The sequence below is a fragment of the Mirounga leonina genome, unplaced genomic scaffold, assembly GCF_011800145.1.
Source record: "Mirounga leonina isolate KUSES-001 unplaced genomic scaffold, KU_Mleo_1.0 Mir_96, whole genome shotgun sequence".
NCBI lineage: Eukaryota > Metazoa > Chordata > Mammalia > Carnivora > Phocidae > Mirounga > Mirounga leonina.
Genome location: NW_023270871.1, coordinates 4167024 through 4189722, shown reverse-complemented (window position 1 = coordinate 4189722; position 22699 = coordinate 4167024). Strand labels below are relative to the sequence as shown.

The window sequence follows — 22699 nt, the reverse complement described above, 5'->3', positions numbered from 1 at the left end:
AGGTATAAATACAAGTAAAAGGATCATTAAAATTACTAGAATATTTGTATAATCTGTTTTAGCATGATATGAAACCTAGAAGCAATAAAGATCGTACAACGATTAAATGAACATTGCAAAAATTTTAGTGCTATAATTGGCCCAAAAAGAAACTGGGAACAATAGTTTCAATACTTATGGCAAAGGGTTACTATCCCCTAAAATACAAAGAGCTCTTAGAAATTAGAAATCAATCAAAAACAGATAAGCAACCCCATAGAAAGCCCGGCAGATGATATGAATATGTAATTCACAAAAAAGGAAATATCAGTAACCAGAAGGGAATAAGGAAAAACTAGACAATATCACTAATAATTAAATAAATGTAAATTATAACAGTAGTTTGTATGTCTGCATGTGTGTCTATGTGGTGTCCAACTGGCAAAGCCTAAAAAGGTTTTATTGCCTAGCACTGATAAGAGTTTGAAGAAGCAAGCATTGTTACTCACTGATGGTCGAAAAGCACAACTTTATCAAGGTCAAAAAGCACGACTTTATCAAGATCATTTGGCAATACCTATTAAAATTTCAGGGTGCATTCCCTTTGATCCAGAAATCCTACTTCTGGAATTTTGTCCTATAGATAATACGCTCATATATGTGTGTCCATACACAAAAATTATGTATTTTAAAGAATATTCATTGTAGTATTATTAATATTTAGGGAAAATGAAAACAATCCAAATATCTTGAAAAAGAATCTGAAAATTTAATTATGGTGCATTTCCACAAAGGAAAACTATGAGACGGTCAAAAGGATGAAACACATCTATGGGCTGCTGTGGAAGAATATCCAAAAAATACGGAGTGAAAAAGCAAGTTCCAGAACAGCATATGCACACAAACACCTCTGGGAGAGAAGTGTGCAACCGTGCAACTGAGAACTGTGCAACCGTGCCACTTAGTACTCTCTTTAGAAGGATCTGCTGCAGGAACGTAGCTGCCTGACAGCTTCCACTGCACATCCACACCCGAGCCCATGGTCCCTGCAGGCTGCTCCCAGCCAAAGATCAAACCAAACCTTTTCTGCCCAATATGGGACTCCTCTAATAGGCACCATTTGATTGAAGTCTCCCCATTGGCTTGGGCAAAACATTCTCAGAACTGCATTGCAGATGGAAGCTCTTCTTTCCCAGTCTTCCCTCTTCCCTGTCACCTTGCATTGGGTTTGCCTCCTCCCGCTCCCTTGTCCGTTCATCCTTCCCCAGGGCTTTCTCCCCAAATCTCTTGCATATCTATTTCTGCCTTGCTGTCTTCTACTTCAAGGATCCAAACTGGCCCCAAAAGACACACCCAACTACAAACTCTTATAAATGTAGAGCTGGGATGGGATAAAGGAGGTGAGCAGGATGAGGGAAATTACAGTTAACTCTCTCATGTTATGTAATTCTGCAACATATAGAGTTCTTTAAAACATGTGTGTGTTTTACATACATTTACGAATGCAAGTAGTTGCAATTCCATTATTTTCATATTTGAACCATATACCCCAACAGGGCTAAACTAGCTGACAGTATTTTGTGATTCAAATCCAACCCAAAGCTGTCCAACAGGCCTAAAAAACGGGTGGAATTTTTTAGGTACTGGACCAGCCTATGAGCACGTCATGTGTGTCTGTACAAAAATGTGATCTCTCAGGTCCTGAGAGAATACAGGCACTTGAAAACTGCATTTTCAGGGGCTCTGGGTGGCTCCGTTAGTTAAGTATCCAACTCTTGGTTTTGGCTCATGTCATGATCTCAGGGTCATGAGATTGAGTCCCAGTCAGGCTCTGCACTAGGCGTGGAGCCTGCTTAAAATTCCCTCCCTTTCCCTCTCCCTCTGCTAATCCCCCCCCCCCAAAAAAAGCATTTTCAAATACAGAAAGTAATCAATGTCCTGGGTAGAAAAACATACTGCCATTCCCTTCTGATAGACCAACATACTAAGGTATGTGAAGCTACCTTGTTCAAAGTCCCCCATTGGGAAGCCTGGGAGTAGAAAGAGGTGAGCAAGAGATCATATGAGGTGTGAAACATTTACTCATGATGGCACAACTTCTGCTCATTTACCACTTCTCACACAGTGGGACCGGATTCCACGTTTTCTAAGGGTTCTTCTTATCTTACCTTTTCCCAAGTGTTCCTTATGCCTTACATTTTTCTATTTGGTAAGACACTTGAAATTATGGCTTTTCTTTTAGTCGGCTTTAGATTTTATACTCCGACTGGATAGATTTTATGTGGCTGGCTTCATCTTAAAACAAGTTTTAAATAATCCAGATAGTTAGTTGCCTCAATGATTTCAGATCTAAGACTAGAACTTTGGTATCATTTTTAGTGCTCTCACTAACCCTCTTGCGTCTGAAGAGAAGGAGGAGGAGGAGGAGGAGGAGGAGAGGAAAGAGGAGAGGAGAGGAAACAACACAACTATAATTTAGTTCTTTAGCATGTAATATTAAAAGAAAGCACTTTACAAGTCCTGTCAACCACATTTAATCCAACAGGAAGTGGTATCACTAGCAGCATAATTTAAATACCAGAGAAAGACTATAGACACTCAAAGTGTGGATGAAGACATCACCCAAGAGATTGGTAGAAATGCAAAATCTAAGATCACACCTTTGATCTACTGAACAAAAATTTGCATTTAAACAAGATCCGCAGGTGATTTCATAGGCTCACTGAAGTTTGAGAAGCACTACTATATTTGATATCTATTACATATTTTTGTCTCCTAGGATACTATTGATACATAAAGGAAAGATCTACCAATTCCTTCTATGACGAGGTGTACTGCAGAGGCCATAGTCAGATATGAAAATAAATATGAAAATGACCCTAGTTAGCACAAATTGGATGCTAACTCTCTGCTGGGGGCTTTGCGATGCAATTTACATGAATTTGTTAATTGAGTCCTCACAAGAGTCTTATGGAAGAAATTCTATTATTATAGAATTTCTAATATATAGAATTCTAATACAGAGAATTCTATTATTATAGAATGCACATAGATGAGGAAATGAAGGCTAAGAAGTTTAAAAGTGACTTTGACATAGGTTGACATAGTTAATCCAGAACTTGAAACCAGGTGAGTCATTCCCCAAAGCACAGCACTTTTCTATCTCACACTGCTTCCTCCATCCTTGGAGCTCATACCACAATGGACTTTAAGGCACAAAGAATTTTTGACAATTATAAACCCAAGAAATCCTGGGGCACCTGGGTGGCTCAGTCGTTAAGTGTCTGCCTTCAGCTCAGGTCATGATCCCAGGGTCCTGGGATTGAGCCCCGCATTAGGCTCCCTACTCCACAGGAAGCCTGCTTCTCCCTCTCCCACTCCCCCTGCTTGTGCTCCTTCTCTTGCTGTCTCTCTCTGTCAAATAAATAAATAAAATCTTAAAAATAAAATAAAATAAAATAAACCCAAGAAAGCCTAACAAAAATTCCAAAAGGATTTTTCAAAATTTGACAATTTGTAAAGCTTATACAAAAGAGAAAATGTACGAGAATCATTTCTAAAAGAATTTTTTGGGAAAAAAAACAAATATATATGACTAGATATAAAAACAAAGCTGTAGCATTTAACACAGGGTGGTACTGGGCTAAGAAGAGACAAAACAGATCAATGGAACCAAACAGAGTCCTAAAATAGACTCTTGTATGAATAGGAATTTATTTTACTATAAAAACAGAATTTCAAGTGAGTTGGAAAAAAGACGGATACTTAAAGAAATGGTGTTGGGTGAACTGCCTAAAACTTTAGAAAGAAATTAAGTTACATCCTTACCTTTTATTTCATACAAAAATCTGGTACTGTAAAGAGCTAACCGTATACATCAAAACAATAAAAGTATTAGAAGAAAATAAGATAATTTTCAAAATAATTTTTAGGTGCAAAAGATCTCCCTAAGCCAGATGAAGCACAAAAATCATAAGATTGCAGGGCACCTGGGTGGCTCATCAGTTAAGCGACCAACCCTTGGTTTCGGCTCAGGTCATGATCTCAGGGTCATGAGATTGAGCCCCGTGGAGGGCTCTGAGCTCAGCGCAGCGTCTGACTTGAGATACTCTCCCTCCCTCTCTGTCCTTCCCACTGCTCGCTCGAGCTCTCTCTCTCTAAAGTAAAAATAAATAAATAAAATCTTGTAAAAAAATCATAAGATTGCAGAGTTGATTACACAAATATTTAAAACGTCTGTGAAGCAAAAGATAGTTTAAAACAAAAGCACTATGAATGGATAAGCAAAATGTGGTATATGCATACAATGGAATATTATTCATTTTTTAAAAGGAAAAAAGTTCTGACACCAGCTACAACATGGATGGTCTTGAGGACATTTTGCTAAGTGAAATAAGTCAGTCACAAAACGAAAAGTGCTATATGATTCATCCATTCAGGAGGCACCTGGAGTAGTCAAATTGAGAGAGACAGAAAGTACAATGCCAGCTGCCAGGGGCTGGGGCCCGGGGGAAATGGGGAGTTATGTTGAATGGGCACAGAGTGTCAGTTTTACAAGATGGAAAGAGTTCTAGAGACGAATGTTGGCAATGGGTGCACAATACTATGAGTGTATTTAAAACACTGACCTGTATACTTAAAAATGATTAAAATGGCAAATTTTATATTATGTATTTTACCACAAAAAACACTGGTGGGAAAAAAAAGAACATCATACTAGAAGAAATATTTAAATCATCTACAACAGACAAAGGATTAAGATCCTGAATAGGTACAGAGCTTCGGCAATAAACAGGAATCAGAAAAAGCAACTCAATAGAAAGACGAGCAAAAGACAGGAACAGGTAATTCACAGAAGACACGCATGACCCATAAACATTAAGAGACATTAAATTGCAGTAGTAATCAGCAAAACGCAAATTAAAATGCCATATTGGGTTTCACTCATTTACCAGATTTGAAAATTTAAATAAACAAAAAAAGATAATGGCTGATGGGAAGGATGACAGAAACAGATTCTCATGCACTGATTTTAAATTAGGACTGGGGTGGCGCAGTGTTATGATTTGAAGGATTCAAGTGGAAAAATGGACCAACCCTTTGACCCTAGAACTCTATTTCACAGAAATACTCAGGCCGACACACAAAGATGAATGCACAGTCTTTCCTGAAGTCCTGTTGCCAATGCTGACTAATTTTAAACCATCCAAATGTCCAATAAGGGAAAAAAATGGATAAATTATATTTCTAATTTAGAATAACATGCAGCCTTTAACAAAAGGGTTTGTACTGACATGGGAAAATCTCTAAGACTTGGAAAATGAAAAAGTAAGCTGCACAATGTATAGTAAGATCTCATTTATATATATTAAGATATATGTATGGATACATTATTATGCAAATGCATAGAAAACAAAATAAAATCTCAGAATGCTATTTACCAAACTTCATCTTTCCTCTTCTGAGTGGGAGTAGGAGTGACCATGGTAGTTCTACACTTCATTCTATATGCTTCTCTATTTTTCTGAATGAGAACATATTCAGTTATTATTTGTATTACTTTTAAAACATAAAAATGAAATTCGGACAACCTGGAATAAATAAATGCTGAAAAACCAGCACCCTTGACCCTTGAACAACGTGGGTTTAAACTGCACAGGTCCACTTATACACGGATTTTTTTCAATAAATGCAATATGGAACTGTAAGTGTCTTTTCTCTTCCTTATGATGTTCTTAATAACATCTCCCATTCTCTCTAGCTTACTTCATTGTAAACACAGAGTATATCATACATATAACATACAAAATGTGTTCATCAACTGTTTGTGTTATCAGTAAGGCTTCTGGTCAGCGGTAGATTACTAGTAGTTAAGTTTTGGGGGAGACCAAAGTTACACGCGGGGTTTTAGGCACCCCAACCCCGCGTTGCTCCGGCGCCAACTGGAGAACTAAAATGAGAAGGGGAGGAAGGCTGTGAAGCCAATGACAGCTGCTGGGGAAGAAACGCTCACCTTATGTAACTACAAAGAAGCCTGCTTGGAGGGAGGCATATTTCTCACAATATTGTATGTGTTTTATTTTTCCCCATTTCACTTTTTTTTTTTGAAATCAAGGAGAGTTTCCCTCTCCAGGGAAAGGAGGGCCAGGTCTCACTGTTCCTGTAAGTGAGCAAGAGGACACTCACTCGGATTTCCTTCTAAGGGAGCCAACAATGCCCCAGCCCAGTTCCCACAAGGAAAACATAGTCCTCCCTCTTATGGAAGCATATTACCACTGATCTCTCTTTCAAAACCATCGTCGTTTTCCTGACTTGGTTCCTTTTTCAGGACAAAAGGGTTACAAGGAACATCAGAGAGTCTGGTACACCTCCACGCACTACCTGTGTAGGTGCTCCTGGTCTTTCAGGTTAAAGAAAGGGCTAGAAGGAAGAGACCCAGTGTGTAAGAAAGTATTTTCCCCCACGTGGCCTGAGTCCTGTTGGACACTGTCAAGCTGGCCTTTGACACAAAAACGCTCAGACACATTAGCTGGGACAACAAGAGGCAGAACTGCGACAAAGATGTAAGTCACCAGGGGGCAAGTTACAGCTGCGAATTAACCTTGTCCAGCAATCAAATATCAAGCGGTGAGCTCGCCACTATTGGCTTCTAATACTTCTGAATGCCACCAGGGCAGACACAAACTGGGCATGACCTGAAGATTCTAGATAGGAAAGTGGGAGTCCAGTGCTTTAAAAAGATAGATTCTGAGGCGCAGCTCAGTCTGGGGCCCTTCAGTCCCAAGGGTGTCTGGGTGCAGTTTAAAGCAGCCCAGGAGAGAGACAAAGGAGGGCAGTAATGGAGCACCACTTCCAGGACCACTCCAAAGAGGGTCCTAGAGTTGGAAGGCACAGCATAGTGCTTATAAGCAGAAGCCTGAGCCAATTCCTGACTCTCACCTGTTTGCTGTGTGACCACAGACAAGTTACTGAACTTCTCTAGGCCCTGGTATCCTCACTGAGAAAAGGAGAATGACAAAACTACTACCTAGCTCACTGGTGAAGCTTATGTGAGCTGGCATGTGTAAAGTACTTAGAACAGCACCTGGGCCACATCTAAGTGTGAACCATCATTATTCGGCGCAAGGCTGACCAGAGGAGTAACTCCAGCCCAGTCCCAAAGTCAGCGTTAGACTCGGGCACAATACCCCAAGCTTCTTTCCTTCCAGCTCAAATCAAATATACCACACTCACTCCGATCGCATCCTCTACAGTGACCCCCACATTTACCCCTCTTGAGTTGGAGCATAAGCTTATTCACAGAGTGTCTTCCAGCCTGTCGGTTACCAAGTGGCCTTGCTCAGTGGCACCCAAACGCGCGCTTCCCACCACGGGGCAGGCAGGCAGGATGCATGCGGGCAGGCACGGACGGGCTGAGAAGGACAGGCCCAGGAGTATCAATAAAAGACTCACGGTGTCAGGGGCAAAGCCCTGGGCCACGCGGCGTTTTCGGAATCACCGCGGCCCGCTCCAGGTCTTGGAAAGTTCCTGAACCGCTCTATGCGGGTGAGGGGTGGGGCGCTTGCATTTCCGCGTCTCCCGCTGCTCAACAGGCCAGCTCGGTGCTCCTTGCATTCTCGTGGCAGAGGAGACTAGGTGCCTGCCCGCAGCACCGCGCCCCCGGGATCTCCAGGCGGCACCCCGGTGTGAGCGCCGCCCACTTCCAGGTGTAAACGCAGACGGGAAGGAAGGACATCACGGACAGCGCGCAGCGGAGGCAACGTTAGGGGGGCGTTCAGGGGGCGCGGGGGTGGTTGGGGACAATTAACTCCCGTGGCGATGTGTTGGGAGAGAGGCAAAAGTGGGTTACTTGGGAATTTTAACTCAATAAACATCCCCGACTACTGAGGAAGCAGCGACGGGACCGTGAACTTCCCGCCGGGTACAAACGCCGCGGCGGGCCCGGCAGCGTGCGCTCCGGGAAGAATGAGCTCTTTCGGTGTTACTCGCCGGGCGGGTCGGCCGGCCAGAGGCGGGGACCCCTCCGAACACCGTCCCGGAGCAGGTCGAACCGCGAGCCAAAGCAAACGCGGAGCAGAGGCGGCGCCGCGCAGGGCGGGCGGGCGGCCGTGCGCCGCGCCGCGTCCGGCCGGGCAGACCCCGGGAAGGGGCTACCGAGCTGTGGGATCCCTCCGGGCGCCGCGCCAGGGCCGCGCGCGGGGAAAAGCTGGCGGGTCGCGGGGAAGGCTGCGGCGGAGCGCGGAAGAGGGCGGGCGGGCGGCCGCGGTACTCACCCCGCGCGGGCGGGCGGAGGGCTCCGCGGGCCGGGCCGGGTCCTGGGCGGCGCGGGGCCGCGGGTGCGGACGCCGGTGTGGACGTGCAGGGGCGGCCCCGCGCCCAGGCTATGAATCAGCCGCGGGGCGAGCGCCGAGGGGCGGGCATTACGGGAAAACCGCGGGGGAGGGCAGAGGGCTGAGGACTTTTGCAATTTCCCGTCCTGCTGCGCACTCTTGGCACTCCTGGGACCCACAGGAATTCTCCCCCTTTGAGTCCCCGGGGGGAATCGGCTGGGACCTTGCGGGAGGCGGACGACACCGCGGAGGTGCGGCCCGGGCTTGGCGGTCGGACGGGCGGGGAGCGGTGGGAAAGGAAGTGGGAGAGGCCTGGAAAGGAAAAGTGGAACCGAAGTCTCTGCGGGGCCGAGGGAAGCATCGCGCGCCAGCCTCTCCTGCCGGGGCTAGCGGGCCCCGAGGCGGCGGGACGCTGAGGGCAGCCGCGGGACCCAGGAGCTGCGGTGACCGCGCGCGGCCACTTGTGATCCCAAGCGAGAGACAGAACCCTGGGCTCCCTGGCAGAAAATCTTCGGGCAGGAGACAAGCGCTCCTGCCAAACTTCGGACTGTGTGTCCATTAGGCGGCCAGAGCAGTTAAAAGGTGTTTGAACAGTTCTAAGACCCTGGTTCTCGCTCCTATCTAGAAACGCTTCTGTCTCACAGTTTCATCTGTAGCAACAGTCCTAAAGCATTTGTTTCACAAAAGAGTCATGTAGGCTACTACTTGCCTTTCCTCTCAAAAAATGCCATCCAGTCTTTGAAACTCGTATTTCAAATACAGAGCCTTTGAAATACGTATTGGCGCCTCTTTATAATTACGAGTTGGACTATGGAGGGCCCTGTGGACTTGAGCTGGAATGGAGACCATCCTAATACTGCTCTGCTGGGGGAAGTCATGGAAAAGACATGACCTCCAGTTGACCCTTGAGCTGCACCTGGACAATCTGAGGCTCCTCACCCCTTCCCCTGTCCTTGGAAAGTGGGTTCTGCTTGCCCGTTGGGCTCCCAGGGGCTGCACCACGGTCATAGCCTTGAGGTAGTGTCCTAGTGTTGAGAACACCTACAGGGTATACCTGAGCAAGCCTAGTTCAGGCCTCTGCATCAACTTGTAAGCTTTGGCAGAGGGATGCAGGGATGCGCTCACCTTGTTGGCACTGAAGATGAGCCTCCTCCCTAAGTTCCCTTTGCTTATTAAAACTGCACCTACACCCCGGAGTTGCCAGTGTCTCTGCCAGGTCGCTCCCTGCCCTCCAAGTACTGGCCAGTTTCAGATTTCAGGTGGGAAACTCCCAAGAGAGTGGAGGACAGATAGGGGCCAGAGAAGAGAGGGTGGTGTTCTGGTGTCTGGAGGACTGGGATGCCTGATAGTTTGGAGGATTATTCATGGAGCTTTGCTAGACCTGTTCTGGTCCGGTTTGGGGACCCTGGACAGTATCATGAAAGCCAAGCACTGTAGGAGGGGAAGGAACCCAGGAGTGATTAAGAAGGATTGCTCGTGAATCATATCCTATCTTAGAATCACTTCTTGAATTGACCGAATGGCTCAAAATATGTCAGAATCAGCCCAAATGTTACTTCTGGGTTGTGCAGTTTTTCTCCTTCCAGTGTCACCCCAGGGAGAGAATTTTGTTTTAGGCCTCAATACATTTACTACCTAATGGTGCCACAAAGACCATGGTACAGTGTAAATATTTGGTGAAAATGAAGAGAAGGTACTTTTGTCTAAAGAAACGTATGGTCCTTTGCCACACCTCATTACTTCCAGAGTTTTAAAGTGTCCATTAGTTTAGCCATCTGCTCGGCTATGGAAACTACCAGGCCAGATCCCAAAGGGTTGGAAAAGCTTTCTGATTCTATGTTTTAGTGAGTGAAAAAAATTTTAATTTCTTCTTTATAGAAACAGTTCTGGGGGATGTGTCTCAGAGCAGATGTGATGCCAAATTAAAAAATATTGAGTGTGAAGAATTTTTACAAAGTGAGTCTTAACTTACTTTGAGCTCCTACTACAACGGAAGGAAACTAAGTTGCAAAAAATTCCATGCTGTTGGTTCCAACCTTGGGAACGCCTGCTGTGACTTTCAAAACTGACCCCATGCTGGGAGGGAAGGAAAGACCAAAGAAAGAGGCAGACCACTCCAGATTGGTATCAGGTTTAATAAGCAAGGGAGCTCACATACAAGGCTTGTCTTGGGCAGCAGCAAGATGAATAGATCTCTGCCCCTGCCGGCCAGAATCTTGAGAGTTTCTGTAGAAGCCTTACCTGGGTTCAGTCAGCGTAGAGTCCAGATGGTCTCAATAACACAGTATTCTGTTAAGGTAGTGTCCTTGCAGTGGTTCCACTGTGGGCAGAACATACATTCCAAGGACAGAGAAGGTGGTGAGGAACCTCTGCTTCCCCAGGTCCAATTCATAGGTCAATGGGAGGTCATGTCCTCTCAATGACCTCCTCCAACAGGTGCCCACATACAATTTCTTTATTTTGTGTGCCATTCTAATAGCTTAAATTTATCCCTCTTTCTAAAGTCTAGTAGCTATAGCACCTGTAAGTTTGTGATTCTACTCGGTTGAATAATGTCCTCCAAAAATTCATGTCGAGCCAGAACCTCAGAATATGACCCTATTTGGAAATATGTTTGTAGATTTAATCAAGTTAAGATGAGGTCCTACTATATTAATCCAATGGCTGCTGTCTTTATAGGAAGAGGGAAATTTGGACGCACACACCCAGGAAGAATGCTGTCTGAATACTGAGGCAGAGATTGGAGTTATCCTGCCTCAAGCCAAAGAATGCCAAGAATTGCTGGCCACCCACAGAAGCCAGGAGCAAGGTGCAGAACAGATTCTCCCTCTGAGACCCTAATGTTGCAGGATCGCAGGGTTCTCGCTGGAGTGGAAGAATGAATCTCACGGACACGAAAGAGTGAAGTGAAGTGAACTTCTATTAAGTGAAGGTGAGAATAGAAAGGAAAGGAAAACAGCTCTCTAGAGTGAGAGGGGTCCCGAATGGGTTGCCACTGTGGGCTTTTACTGACAGTCTTTTATTAAGAACTGACCAGGAAGCCTGTGGCCTTGAGATGCTTGTGCCATCTTGCTTTGAGCAAAGACTATAGATAGCATCCCTAATGGCTTACTTTTTCTTTGAGGTCTGGTCATTTTCTGTGGTTACAATGTAGTTGCCAACAAACAAACAAAAAAACCCCGCTAACATCCAGAGCCAGCTGGTCTGGTTTGTTATCTCTCTCTCTCTCTTTTTAAGATATATTTTTTAAAGACTTTATTTATTTATTTGACAGAGAGAGAAAGTGCATGAGTAGGGGGAGAGGCAGAAGCAGGCTCCCCGCTGAGCAGGGAGTCCAATGCAGGGCTCCATCCAAGACACCCCACCCTGCAAGATCATGACATGAGCCAAAGGCAGACGTGTAACAAACTGAGCCACCCAGGCGCCCCTGTTCACTTATCTCTTGTTCCACTCTACGTTAGCCTCTCTGCCAGCCAGGAATAGTTTCAGAGCCTAGTCAGGGGCCTCCTGTCTCGCCCTGCCTGTACTTAACCCTTTCCTTACTCAATAAGAAGGAGTTCACCCTGCCAACACCTTGACTTCAGACTTCTGGGCTCTAGAACTATGAGAGAACAAAATTTTTTAAGCCACCAAATTTGTGGTAATTTATTATAGCAGCCCTAGCAAACTGATACATAAGCATGCATGACATACGTATTCTGAAGGTTAGTTTTAAAAATTAGCCCGAAAATAGCTGAAATGAAAAAGACAAAGATACCAGAGGCATTAAGCTAAGAGGGGAAATACCTTTCCTTGTTTAGCATTCACAAGATTATGTTGGGAAAATGCATATTCATTCTGCTCCATTTGACCCTCCTGCCCACTGTTCTCTCTTCCTTTTGAATTCAGTAGCACAACTCTTGCCACTAACCCCCTTTCCCTGACTTTCTTCCCCATCACCTTCTTGGCCTTCTTGTTTTCCGTTAGACATTGCTGTGTCCAGGGCTCCATCCTTGATATTCTTCTCTGAATCCACAGTCTCCTGGATGAACATATCCATGCTCCTGAATTCAGTGATCACTTGTGCACTGATGACCCCGAATCTTCCTTTGATTGCAGTTATTTCATGTGAATTCCAGGCTACCTTATTTGTACATCAAAATCAATATGTCCAAGTTCAAACACTTCACTTTCCCCCATGTGATTCTTTTATATTAAGTGAATGGCCCAGACTTTAATTTAGACACCTAATCAAAAGACCTAGGAAATGATCCTTGATCTATCCTCCCTCATCATCCATCAACCACCAGAAGGTCTCATCTGTGGAACTATTATAGAAAGGCACGAGTGGGATGTACCCCTACCCTATCCAACTTCTTGGAAGAAAAACAGCTCCGTAACTGTCAGGGACACTAGCTATAGATCTGGGTATGGGTATAGAAATCAGTTATGTGAATTGTGAAATATAATCACGATTCTGTTTGTTCAACTACTACAAATATCTAAAATTACATGTTTGGCAGTGTTTGGTAACCACCCTGATGGAGTTGGAAGGAACTGGGAGTTTCCTGAAGAAAGGGGCTTCATCAGGTAAGTAGGAGATGCTGATCCATAATTGCCCTCATGGATAAGAATTCTCTATTTGGGGGGCAATATATCACATTTGATATTTTAAAGATTCACTTTTAGGTCATAAAGTATGCTGCTATGATGTTGCTGCTTAAAGTATGATTGTGGGTGATACTGGCATTGTTTCTAAGAAAACTTAATGGAAATGAAAATACTATTTTGTAAATGTATTCTCGTGAAAAACTAAATAGGACTCCAGAAAATTTTTTAGTCTGATACATCATAAAGCTTGGTTAGTTAAGAGACATCTATCACTTCCAGCTTCATATATATAAAATGGACCCAGCAATGGCGAAGCAAGATGTTGAGTGTTAGAGAACCACATGGAACGTTCACATTTTATAATTTCAGGGGATTCCTTATAATTACTTAATTATGAATTGCTTTCCTTTCAGTGCCTGCTAAGTGAATTTCAGTGAGGGATAACATTATCCTTACTAGCTCTAAAAGAGTTTTTTGTTTGAACTAGATATTGATCGATTGATTGATGGATTAATTGATCAATTTTACACCTCCTACCCTCTCCTGGATATTCTAATTGTATTCACACTGTGTTCTAGAAATCATCAGAAACCAGACAGTGAGAGAACTTTCTGGATCTTTTACTTTTCCCCCCCATGGGCTTAGGGAGAATGTTGAATATGTGTTTGTTTAGATCACTGCTTTTATTCTCTTGGCTCGCATTTATGAGAATTAGCAAATATGAGTGACGTAGTTAATGCTAAAGGATAGAGCATTAATACAATGGGGATAGTACTTGGAGAGAATTTGATGGGAACTTTTGGGACTTTTGAAAGCTATTTGCCAAACCTAATCTGAAATAAGTCTACATTCCTATCTATATTTTAAATAGCATCTCTTACAGACAATATGTAGTTGGGACTCTTAAAAAACTTCAATCTGATAGTCTCTACATTTTAATTTGATAGAGAGTGTGTAGCACACTTTTGTTTAAGGCATTTATTGATATGGTTGGGTTTAGCCTACCATTTTACTATATGTTTTCTTTTTTGTTCCCTCTGGTTTATGTGAATATATTTTAGAATTCTATTTTAATTTGTCTTTGGTTTTTGTTATTCCTCTGTACGATTTTTTAGTGTTTGCTCTGTGAATTACAATATATAGACTAATTTTCAGTGTCTACTTTAGATAATATTGTACTATTTCACCTAATACGTGCATTTAACCGCACCACCTGTCCTTTACATTATAGTTGTAAAATGTATTATATCCACAACAAAATAAAACCTGCAATGTGATATGTATTTTAAAGAAATTAAAAGGACAAATGGTCTTTTATATTTACCCACATATTTACCTTGCTCAGTATTCTTCAGTCCTTCTCAAAGATCTACTTTTCCACTTGATCTCATTTCCTTAAGAACTGCCTTTAGCATTTTTGTTTTAGTGCAGATCCATTGGAGTACATTCTCTTGGTTTTATTTTAAAATGTCTATTTCATTTCATCCGTGAGGGATATTTTTGTTGGATATAGGATTTGGGGTTGATGATGTTTTTAACTCCACAATTTAAAGACGTTGTTCTATGGTTTTCTGGCCTCCATTGTTTCTGATATATCATCAGTTATTCAGATCACTGTGTATATATAATGTGTTGTTTGTCATTATTCATCCTGCCTGGCATTTGCAAATCTTCTTGAATTTGCAAATTTGTCCTTTACCATATGTGAGCAATTTTCAGTACTTCTTGAAATGTTTTTTCTGCCCCACTGTCTTTCTCATCTCTTTCTGAGACTCTAGTTACAAATATGCTAGATCTCTTCATATAGTCACAAATACACATGTGGCTCTATTAATTTTTTTTAAGTGAGCTCCACACCCAGTGTGGGACTCTAACTCATGACTCTGAGATCAAGAGTCACATGCTCTGCCAACTGAGCCAGCCAGGTGCCCCTCTATTGTTTTAAATCTTTTCCCTCTGTGTTTTTCACACTAGATAATTTCTATTGAATTATCTTTAAGTTTGCTGACTTCTCTCCCACCATCTTCATTCTGTTATTAATTCTATCCAGCAAGTTTTGTTTAAAAGATGTATATTTCAGGGCGCCTGGGTGGCTCAGTCGGTTAAGCGACTGCCTTCGGCTCAGGTCATGATCCTGGAGTCCCAGGATCAAGTCCCGCATCGAGTCCCGCATCGGGCTCCCTGCTCGGCAGGGAGTCTGCTTCTCCCTCTGACCCTCCCCGCTCTCATGTGCTCTCTCTCATTCTCTCTCTCTCAAATAAATAAATAAAATCTTTAAAAAAAAAGATGTATATTTCAGTTCTAGAATTTTTATTTATTTATTCTTTTTAAAATATTTTCTATTTCCTTACTGATACGTCCTATTTTTTAGTTCCTGTGGGCATATTTCTTTTACCTCATTGAGCGTTGTTATACTTGCTGCTTTTTTAAAGCATTGCTTGATTATTCCAGTATTTAGATAATTATGGAGTCAGTCTCCATTGATTGTTTCTCTTATGAGAACAGATCACATTTTCCTGGTTTGTTTGTTTGTTTACTTATTTATTTATTGAAGTGTTACCAAGTAATTTTGGATTGTAACCTGAACATTGTAAAGCTAATGTTATGAAGACTGGATTCTGTTATATTCTGCCAATGGCATTGGTTTTCTTTTTAAATGGACAATTCACATGGTTAAACGAAAGCTGCAAACTTGATGTTGCTTTCAGTAAATAGTAGCTCTAGTCCGAGTTCAGTTTTTTGGGGCTTAGCTGGGCTGCTTTGAGTTTCTCTTGCATAAGCACGTTTCAGATATTATGCATGATGTAGACTTTAAACTCTCTAGCTCTCTCTTTTCTGCAATTTCCTCCGTCACTTTCCAAAAGGTATGGTTGCCCCAAACTCTGACCTCTGGTTCTTTAAGCCAGAAATATTGTGTATTTTCTAACAGAGTTTTTAGACACCCCCCTGACTACACAGACTTGGGTCAGTCTCAGACTAAAGGTTATAAAATGTAGGAAACCGACTCTTTCCCTTCCTCCAAGTGTTGACACCCACCCCTCTCCACCCCGAAAATCTTTCTGCTGTTGGTTATTCTCCACTTGATTTAGATGTGGGTTTTTTAAGTTACTTTTTCTAAAAAAAAATAATAAAAAATAAAAATACTTTTTCTCGTGCTTTATATTGTTATGTGAAGGAGGGTCCGTTTAAGAAGGAGTTACCCATCAATGACTAAAAGTGGCACTCCTGTAGTTGTATTTTCACCTGCTGAGTGACTAGCTTGTTGAGGGAAAGTTGTGTGAACTCCTTTCCTTTGCCATGTTAGATTTCTTTCCAATAAAATATTCTGGAAATAGTCTAGTTTTTAAAACAATTGAAATATACTTGCCTCTGACTTCAATCTGGAAATTGATGAGAACCTACTGAAATCATGTAAGGTCAATCTGTTGTCTTAAACATCACTTTAGAATGAAGATTTATACGTATCAATAGCACTATAATATAAAGGACAGAGTTTTAAGCAACAAAGAGGAATGGTCAAACTTACCTTTGTATTTCCTCTAAACTTTGTTCAAATGCCAAAAACAAATTTATTTGAGGGAGTTACAGTAAGCCATATCTTCATCTTCATGATTCCATTGTGTTTAATTTCACCTAGATTGAAATGAAAACTTCCCAAAGGCACTCACTTCTGTATTCAAGCTTCTCAGCTTCTCAAATGTCACCATCTTCATCCAGTTCTAACACAACAGCAATTATTTTGTCCATTACCAAATATCAGATGATGCTTAGTCACTTTGGAATAATGCTCAGGTACTTTCCACACACCCAAGGCATTTTAGGAGAAATGTTCGCTGAAATTCAATACAAAATAACCGTGCTAGACTAGAATAAGATGAAACACCCAAAAAGGAGAGAAATGTTATTCAGGCAATGTTATTAAATCTTGTAGCAAAAATAAAAATAAGAACTTGTCTTCCTCAAAATTTTTGGAAAATGATGCCTAAAGATGAAGGTGTAAACTTTCTGAAAAAGAATGACAATTTCTTTTGAAGCTCTCCCCTGTTCTTAGAAAGACAGAATGTTCTATGCGACTGGAAATTTAGGCTTACAAATGTTCATAGTTGCAGAATTGTAATACACACACGCAAACATACACACTCCAACACTCATTAAAAAAACATTGTGGGGAAAATGGGGGGATTCTAGGGGGAAAATAGGACATTGTAATAGCAGCAAACCAGCAACAGCCTAAAGATGTTCCAATAGAAGATGGAAAACTTTATGATTTATCCTTTCAAAAGAAAGAAATCTATCTGTAGGTATTGCTACGGAAATAACACTCAAGATATATACTTACGTGAAAAAAATAAAAGTCAGAAATGTGTATTTGGTATGTCTATGCACCTATTTAATTTGTTAACGTTTTTGAGATAGATACATAAGAATGTTTGAGTAGGATTATAAGAAATCGGTAACTGTGGTTTTTCTTGGGGAGAAGGTCTAAGAATGAGGTGTGGTGTGTAAGGGAGTCTTGTGCTTTCATTTTAGACCTGTCTGTGTAGCCTGGCTTTTTGTCATGAATGTTTTTATTTTTAAAAAGTAATAATTTTATTTTTATTTATTTTATTTAAGTTCAGGTTAACCAATATATAGTAGTACATCATTAGTTTTTGGTGTAGTGTTCAATTATTCATTAGTTGCGTATAACACCCAGTGCTCATCACATCACGTGCCCTCCTTAATGCCCACCACCCAGTTACCCCATTCTTCCACCCACCTCCCTTTTCACAACCTTCAGTTTGTTTTCTGGAGTCATGAGTTTCTCAGGGTTTGACTTCCTCTCTGATTTCTTCCCGTTCAGTTTTTCCTCCCTTCCCCTATGATCCTCTGTGCTATTTCTTATATTCCACATATGAGTGAAAACATATGATAATTGTCTTTCTCTGATTGACTTATTTCACTTAGTATAATACCCTCCAAATAATCCAGTCAAGAAATGGGCAGAAGACCTGAACAGACACTTCTCCAAAGAAGACATACAAATGGCCAAGAGACACATGAAAAAATGCTACGCATCACTTGGCATCATGGAAATACAAATCAAAACCACGAGATACCACCTCACGCCAGTCAGAATAGCTAAAATTACCATTTAGGAAATGACAGATGTTGGTGAGGATGCGGAGAAAGGGGAACCTCCTCTTACACTGTTGGTGGGAATGCAAGCTGGTGCAGCCACTCTGGAAAACAGTATGGAGGTTCCTCAAGAAATTTAAAATAGAGCTACCCTACCACCTAGCAATTGCACTACTAAGTATTTACCCAAGGGATACAAAACGTAGTGATCTGAAGGGGCACCTGCACCCCAATGTTTATAGCAGGAATATCCACCATAAAAAGTAATAATTTTAAAAATCAAAGAATGCCCTACTTGACTGAGAAGGGACCTTATTTGTTATTTATTTTGGTTGTTACATGCAAGTTGTAATTAATTATAATCTCTCTAAGGACATAGAAGAAACCAAATTAATTGCCTCTGGGGAAGAGAACTAGGTGACTGAGGAACAGAGGGGAGAGTTTTGACTCTACCCTTTTGTATCTTTTGAATTTGTGTGTACATAAATATATTATTTAGTAAGAAAAATTAAAATTTTTTAAAAGATTTTTATTTATTTATTTGAGAGAGAGATAGCGACAAAGGTAGCGAGAGAGAGTACGAGCAGGGAGTACGAGAGGAAGAAGCAGGCTCCCCACCGAGCGGGGAGCCTGATGCAGGACTCGATCCCAGGACCCCGGGATCATGACCTGAGCTGAAGGCAGACGCTTAACTGACCGAGCCACCCGGGCGCCCAAGAAAAATTAAAATTTAAAATGCTATGATGACTCCCTCCCAAAAATGGGACACACTGATCTGAATGTAGTGTGTAATTGGGCCACGCTTGGCAACTGTGGGCTTTATCCATCACGAACAGACAGACCTGAGTTTCTAATCATAACTATTTGCTTATTTAAAATAGGGGGAAAATCCTACCAGGTCTTACTTATTATAGCAACACAATTGGCAATAACCAAGATGTTGCTATTTACTTACAATACTGGAAAGTTGGGAACAACTTACAGGTCTTACGTTATCTTCACCTAAGGCCCCCCTAGGCTGTGTGCAAGAGCACACACAGGTTTGATTTTCACTCAGGTCCTATCTGATGCCAGTTGATGTTCTCCCCTCTTACAAGTGGTGCCTCTAGGATGGAGGCTGCTTCCCGGTGATAGCCATGCCTCGTGGACGCGGGGCTGCCCGAACTGCTGCAGTAGGAGAAGAGAGGGAGGGACGATGATGCAGACTGGCTTGAAGGCAAGACCAGGGCCACTTTCTCCCATATTCCATTGGCTAGACCTCAGCCACATGGTGCCAACCGAACCGCAAGGGAGGCATCCTGTGTCCAAGAAGAGGAAGCAGGAGCAGGAAGGCATGAAGACATTGTCTGGGCACAGAAGGAACTTGGTTAATAAATTAACGACGTACCTTTATAGTGAAGTATTCAGCCATGAGACATGAGGTTTCAAAGAGTATTTAATGACAGGAAAATGCTAGTGTTCAGTGAAGCGAGCAAGATACAGAATCTTATGTTACTAACTTCGGAAAACATAATATTTATATATGTGTATGCATGCTTATACAGATGAGAAGGAAATATAAAATAGGTTATTTGTGGTTATCTTTACACGGTAGGGTTATCAGTCATTTTTCTTATACTTTTGAAGAAATGACTGATTTTCCTCAGTTATCATATGAAAGAAAAGGAATATGTATAATCTAAAAAATTGTATAATCTAAAAAAAAGGGCTTTTTTTTTTCCTAAGTGGAGAAGAAATCCTCAGAGCATCTGAAACCAGAGCTGACACTTCAGATTCCTTTATAAGTTGCTACAGACTATGAATTTGAACTCATGATGCTAGTAAGCCTTTTTTTTTCCCTTGAATCAGCAGAGGGCAGCTCTCTGCTTTAGTGTTTAGTTTTCCTCATAGCATAGATGCTAGCCAAATCCCGTTTAACACATTAACTGTGACCAGAATCGCATATTAGATTTATTGTGTTGGGAAGGAGAAGCCAAGTCTGAAACCTATCTTTGCCAATTACAACGCTTACCACATAGTATACATTTTGCTGAACCGAGCAAATCAGCAAACCAGGTCTGCCCTTTAGGTGGTTTTAATCTAAAGTGGACAGTATTCACATATTGATAGGCTCAGTCACAAAACTATGAGAACAGAGCAATCTACATGGTGAGCATTGTCCTTGTAGGAAGACAGCCACAGTATATTCGGGAGAGAATGAGGGCTAGGCCAAGATGGTTGGATGTTTTGGTAGGAAAGGACTACATGAAAGTCATTTTTCCTTTGAGCAGGGAGATCTTGTGGATTAAAAAATAAATATTATTTTTTATTATCCATACAAGGCAAGGAACATTAAGAGAATAGAAATAAGACAAAATATAGATGTTCATTAAAAAACAAGGAAATTTGCTCAATGTGTATTTTTAACCCATTGTGTTGGAAAATTTACAAGATTGATCATGTCCAGTGTTAATGAGAGTGTGGGGCAACAGTTAATTCTCAAATGCTGTTGGTGGGAGTATAAGTTGGTCAACCTTTATATTATCAAAAATTTAAATACATGTTTACTTTGGAGAAACTGAGCTTCTAAGAAGTCCCTTTGCCTCAGGTAACTCCCTCAGCAGAAATAAAGTGGGGGGGGGGTTGTGGTAGTGGTGAGCCAGGCATCTGCTCTCCCGCTTCTGCTTTCATAACCTAACCTGTAAAAGATAACCATCCCTCTTAATCCCTTAGCAGGCCCGGTAAGGTCCAAAGCGGCTCAGTAAACCTCTCAGCTCATAGCGGACACGCTGGGGTGAGAGAGAGAGAGACAGAGACAGAGACACAACCCCTGTAGAGCCCTCTAGTGGCCACCAGCTGTCTAGAGAACAGGCTCCTTAAGGAATTTGTTGTCTTCCCACCTTGGCGCCAAAAGACAGGTCTGACCTCACAGATACTGATGCTTGGCCACCCACTCCCCACCCCCAGGCTCTGGTACTGGCCAGGAACAGCCCTCTAGCTCATCTTGGCCATAAATGAAGTCAGGGTGTTCCCGAGGTGGTGCAGCCCGGCATTCCTTCCCAGCAGTGTGCCAATGCAGACAGCCACGGAAGCTGACCAAATCCCCCAAAGTGGTGTCTTGTGCAGACCCTCCATAGAGCACAGGGACACACTGGTAAAGCAATTCCCTGGAGCAACTTAGGTTTCTAACTACTTCCTTGAAACTGTGCAGATCAACCTTTGAAATGGCCGTGGGTTCTACAAGATTGAGCAAGTAAGCAGAAGGTTACCCTGGGAGGAAAGACTAGGGGGCCCAGAAGAGACCCTTCGTATTGCAGAGGGCTGCGTGTGAGCCAGCTGTCAGGATTGCCACCACATGCCCCTGTGTCATCTGCTGGGCCACCTGCAACTCTAAGCTACTTCTGTGCTTATTAGCGAAAAGTGGGTGCAGGACTTGGCAGGGAGCCAGAGCCTTTGTGTGAAGCCAAAATTGCCCTCTTCTCAGGCATGAGTTCCTGCATGCTGAGACACACAAGTTGGTGAGAGAAGGCGACTTGAATTTCGCTCCCACCTACTCCACCCCGTTGGCTGGACACTTGGTGGAGCGCACCACCTTGCAGTGTGTCAACCAGCCTTGAGTTTTTGCAATGCTGAAGGCTCCCAGCCAAGGGCAAGAGTGAGGGCTGAAATCTAGCCTTGCTCAGCTGGCCAAGTCAAGCTCTCTGTCAGTCTGGGGAGGAGGGGGTCAAAATGTGCATTATGGGCTAGTGGCCCCGGGTCTATCTTGTGTCACCCTGTCATGACCCTGTAAGGTAGACAGAGATCAGTTTACTGGGAAGCTAATGGCACAGACTTTTCCAAGACCCAGGGAGAGGTTCAAATGGCTATATTTTGTCCTAAACCAGGCAAAAGTAAGATAATGTAACTGCATTCACTTAAAACTATTGTCATAGCCACTTTTGGAGACAGGTACAGTGATGCTAATACCTATTTTATAACGGAGACACAAAAAGGTTAGATAGCATTACTATTAAGTGGTAGAGCCTGGAATCGTTGCAAGCTAACTGAGGCCAATGTCAGAAACTCATGGACAACGTGTATATTGTTTCCAAGGCGACAAAGCTTCCAGAAGAATCCTACCAAGTCCTGTTCATTCTTGCCCCCAAATCTCCAAATGTCATAATAGATGTGAAACATCTTTAGATGTTGTTCTAGTCAGAGGAGCCGATAAGAGGAGAGAACAAATCATGGAGGTCAGAGCAGCAGACACAGTGGTCATCGTGAAGCCAGTCCTGCACGTCCTGCTGCAGCTGGACCACACAGCCTTTGTCACCAAGGAGAGCGATATGTATGGTATAAGGGGCAGCCTAAGACAAACTGCTGAGGTTTACTTAAAACCTACATTTATCTCCTTCTCATTTACAGTCTAGAGGTGAGCGGTCTGGGTAGGGAGGGCAGCCCTGACATGGGAAATACCCAACTTCCAAGAACATTCCAGCTAACCCCTTTCTCCACCGGGTGGAAGGGGGAGAGAGACTCCCTTGGGTTCAGATGTAATTGCCTATCTACCTGCTTGAGAAGCCAAGAAATTAGTCTCTCTTTAGGCACAGGTAAAAATCGGAGGTTTTTTCACTAAAAGGAAGAAGGGAAGATGGATATTGGGAGATCATTGGCTGTGCGTACCAATGCCCCGAGGCCATGGTTTGACTTGGAAGACTGTGAAG

General features: G+C 42.6%; 1 protein-coding gene across 2 annotated transcripts in view; it reads right to left on the bottom strand.

Moving 5' to 3' along the window:
- Window positions 1–8503, bottom strand: part of LOC118006407 (oncostatin-M-specific receptor subunit beta-like) — a 49873-nt gene extending 41370 nt beyond the window's left edge. Inside the window, exon 1 of one of the 2 annotated variants that reach the window (XM_034999053.1) lies at window positions 8253–8503. The gene's annotated coding sequence lies outside the window, so the exon portion shown is untranslated. Of the gene's footprint in view, window positions 1–7431; window positions 7518–8252 lie in introns of those variants that run through there. The other variant, XM_034999054.1, reaches the window with a different exon arrangement.
- Between the last annotated feature and the right edge of the window lie 14196 nt (window positions 8504–22699).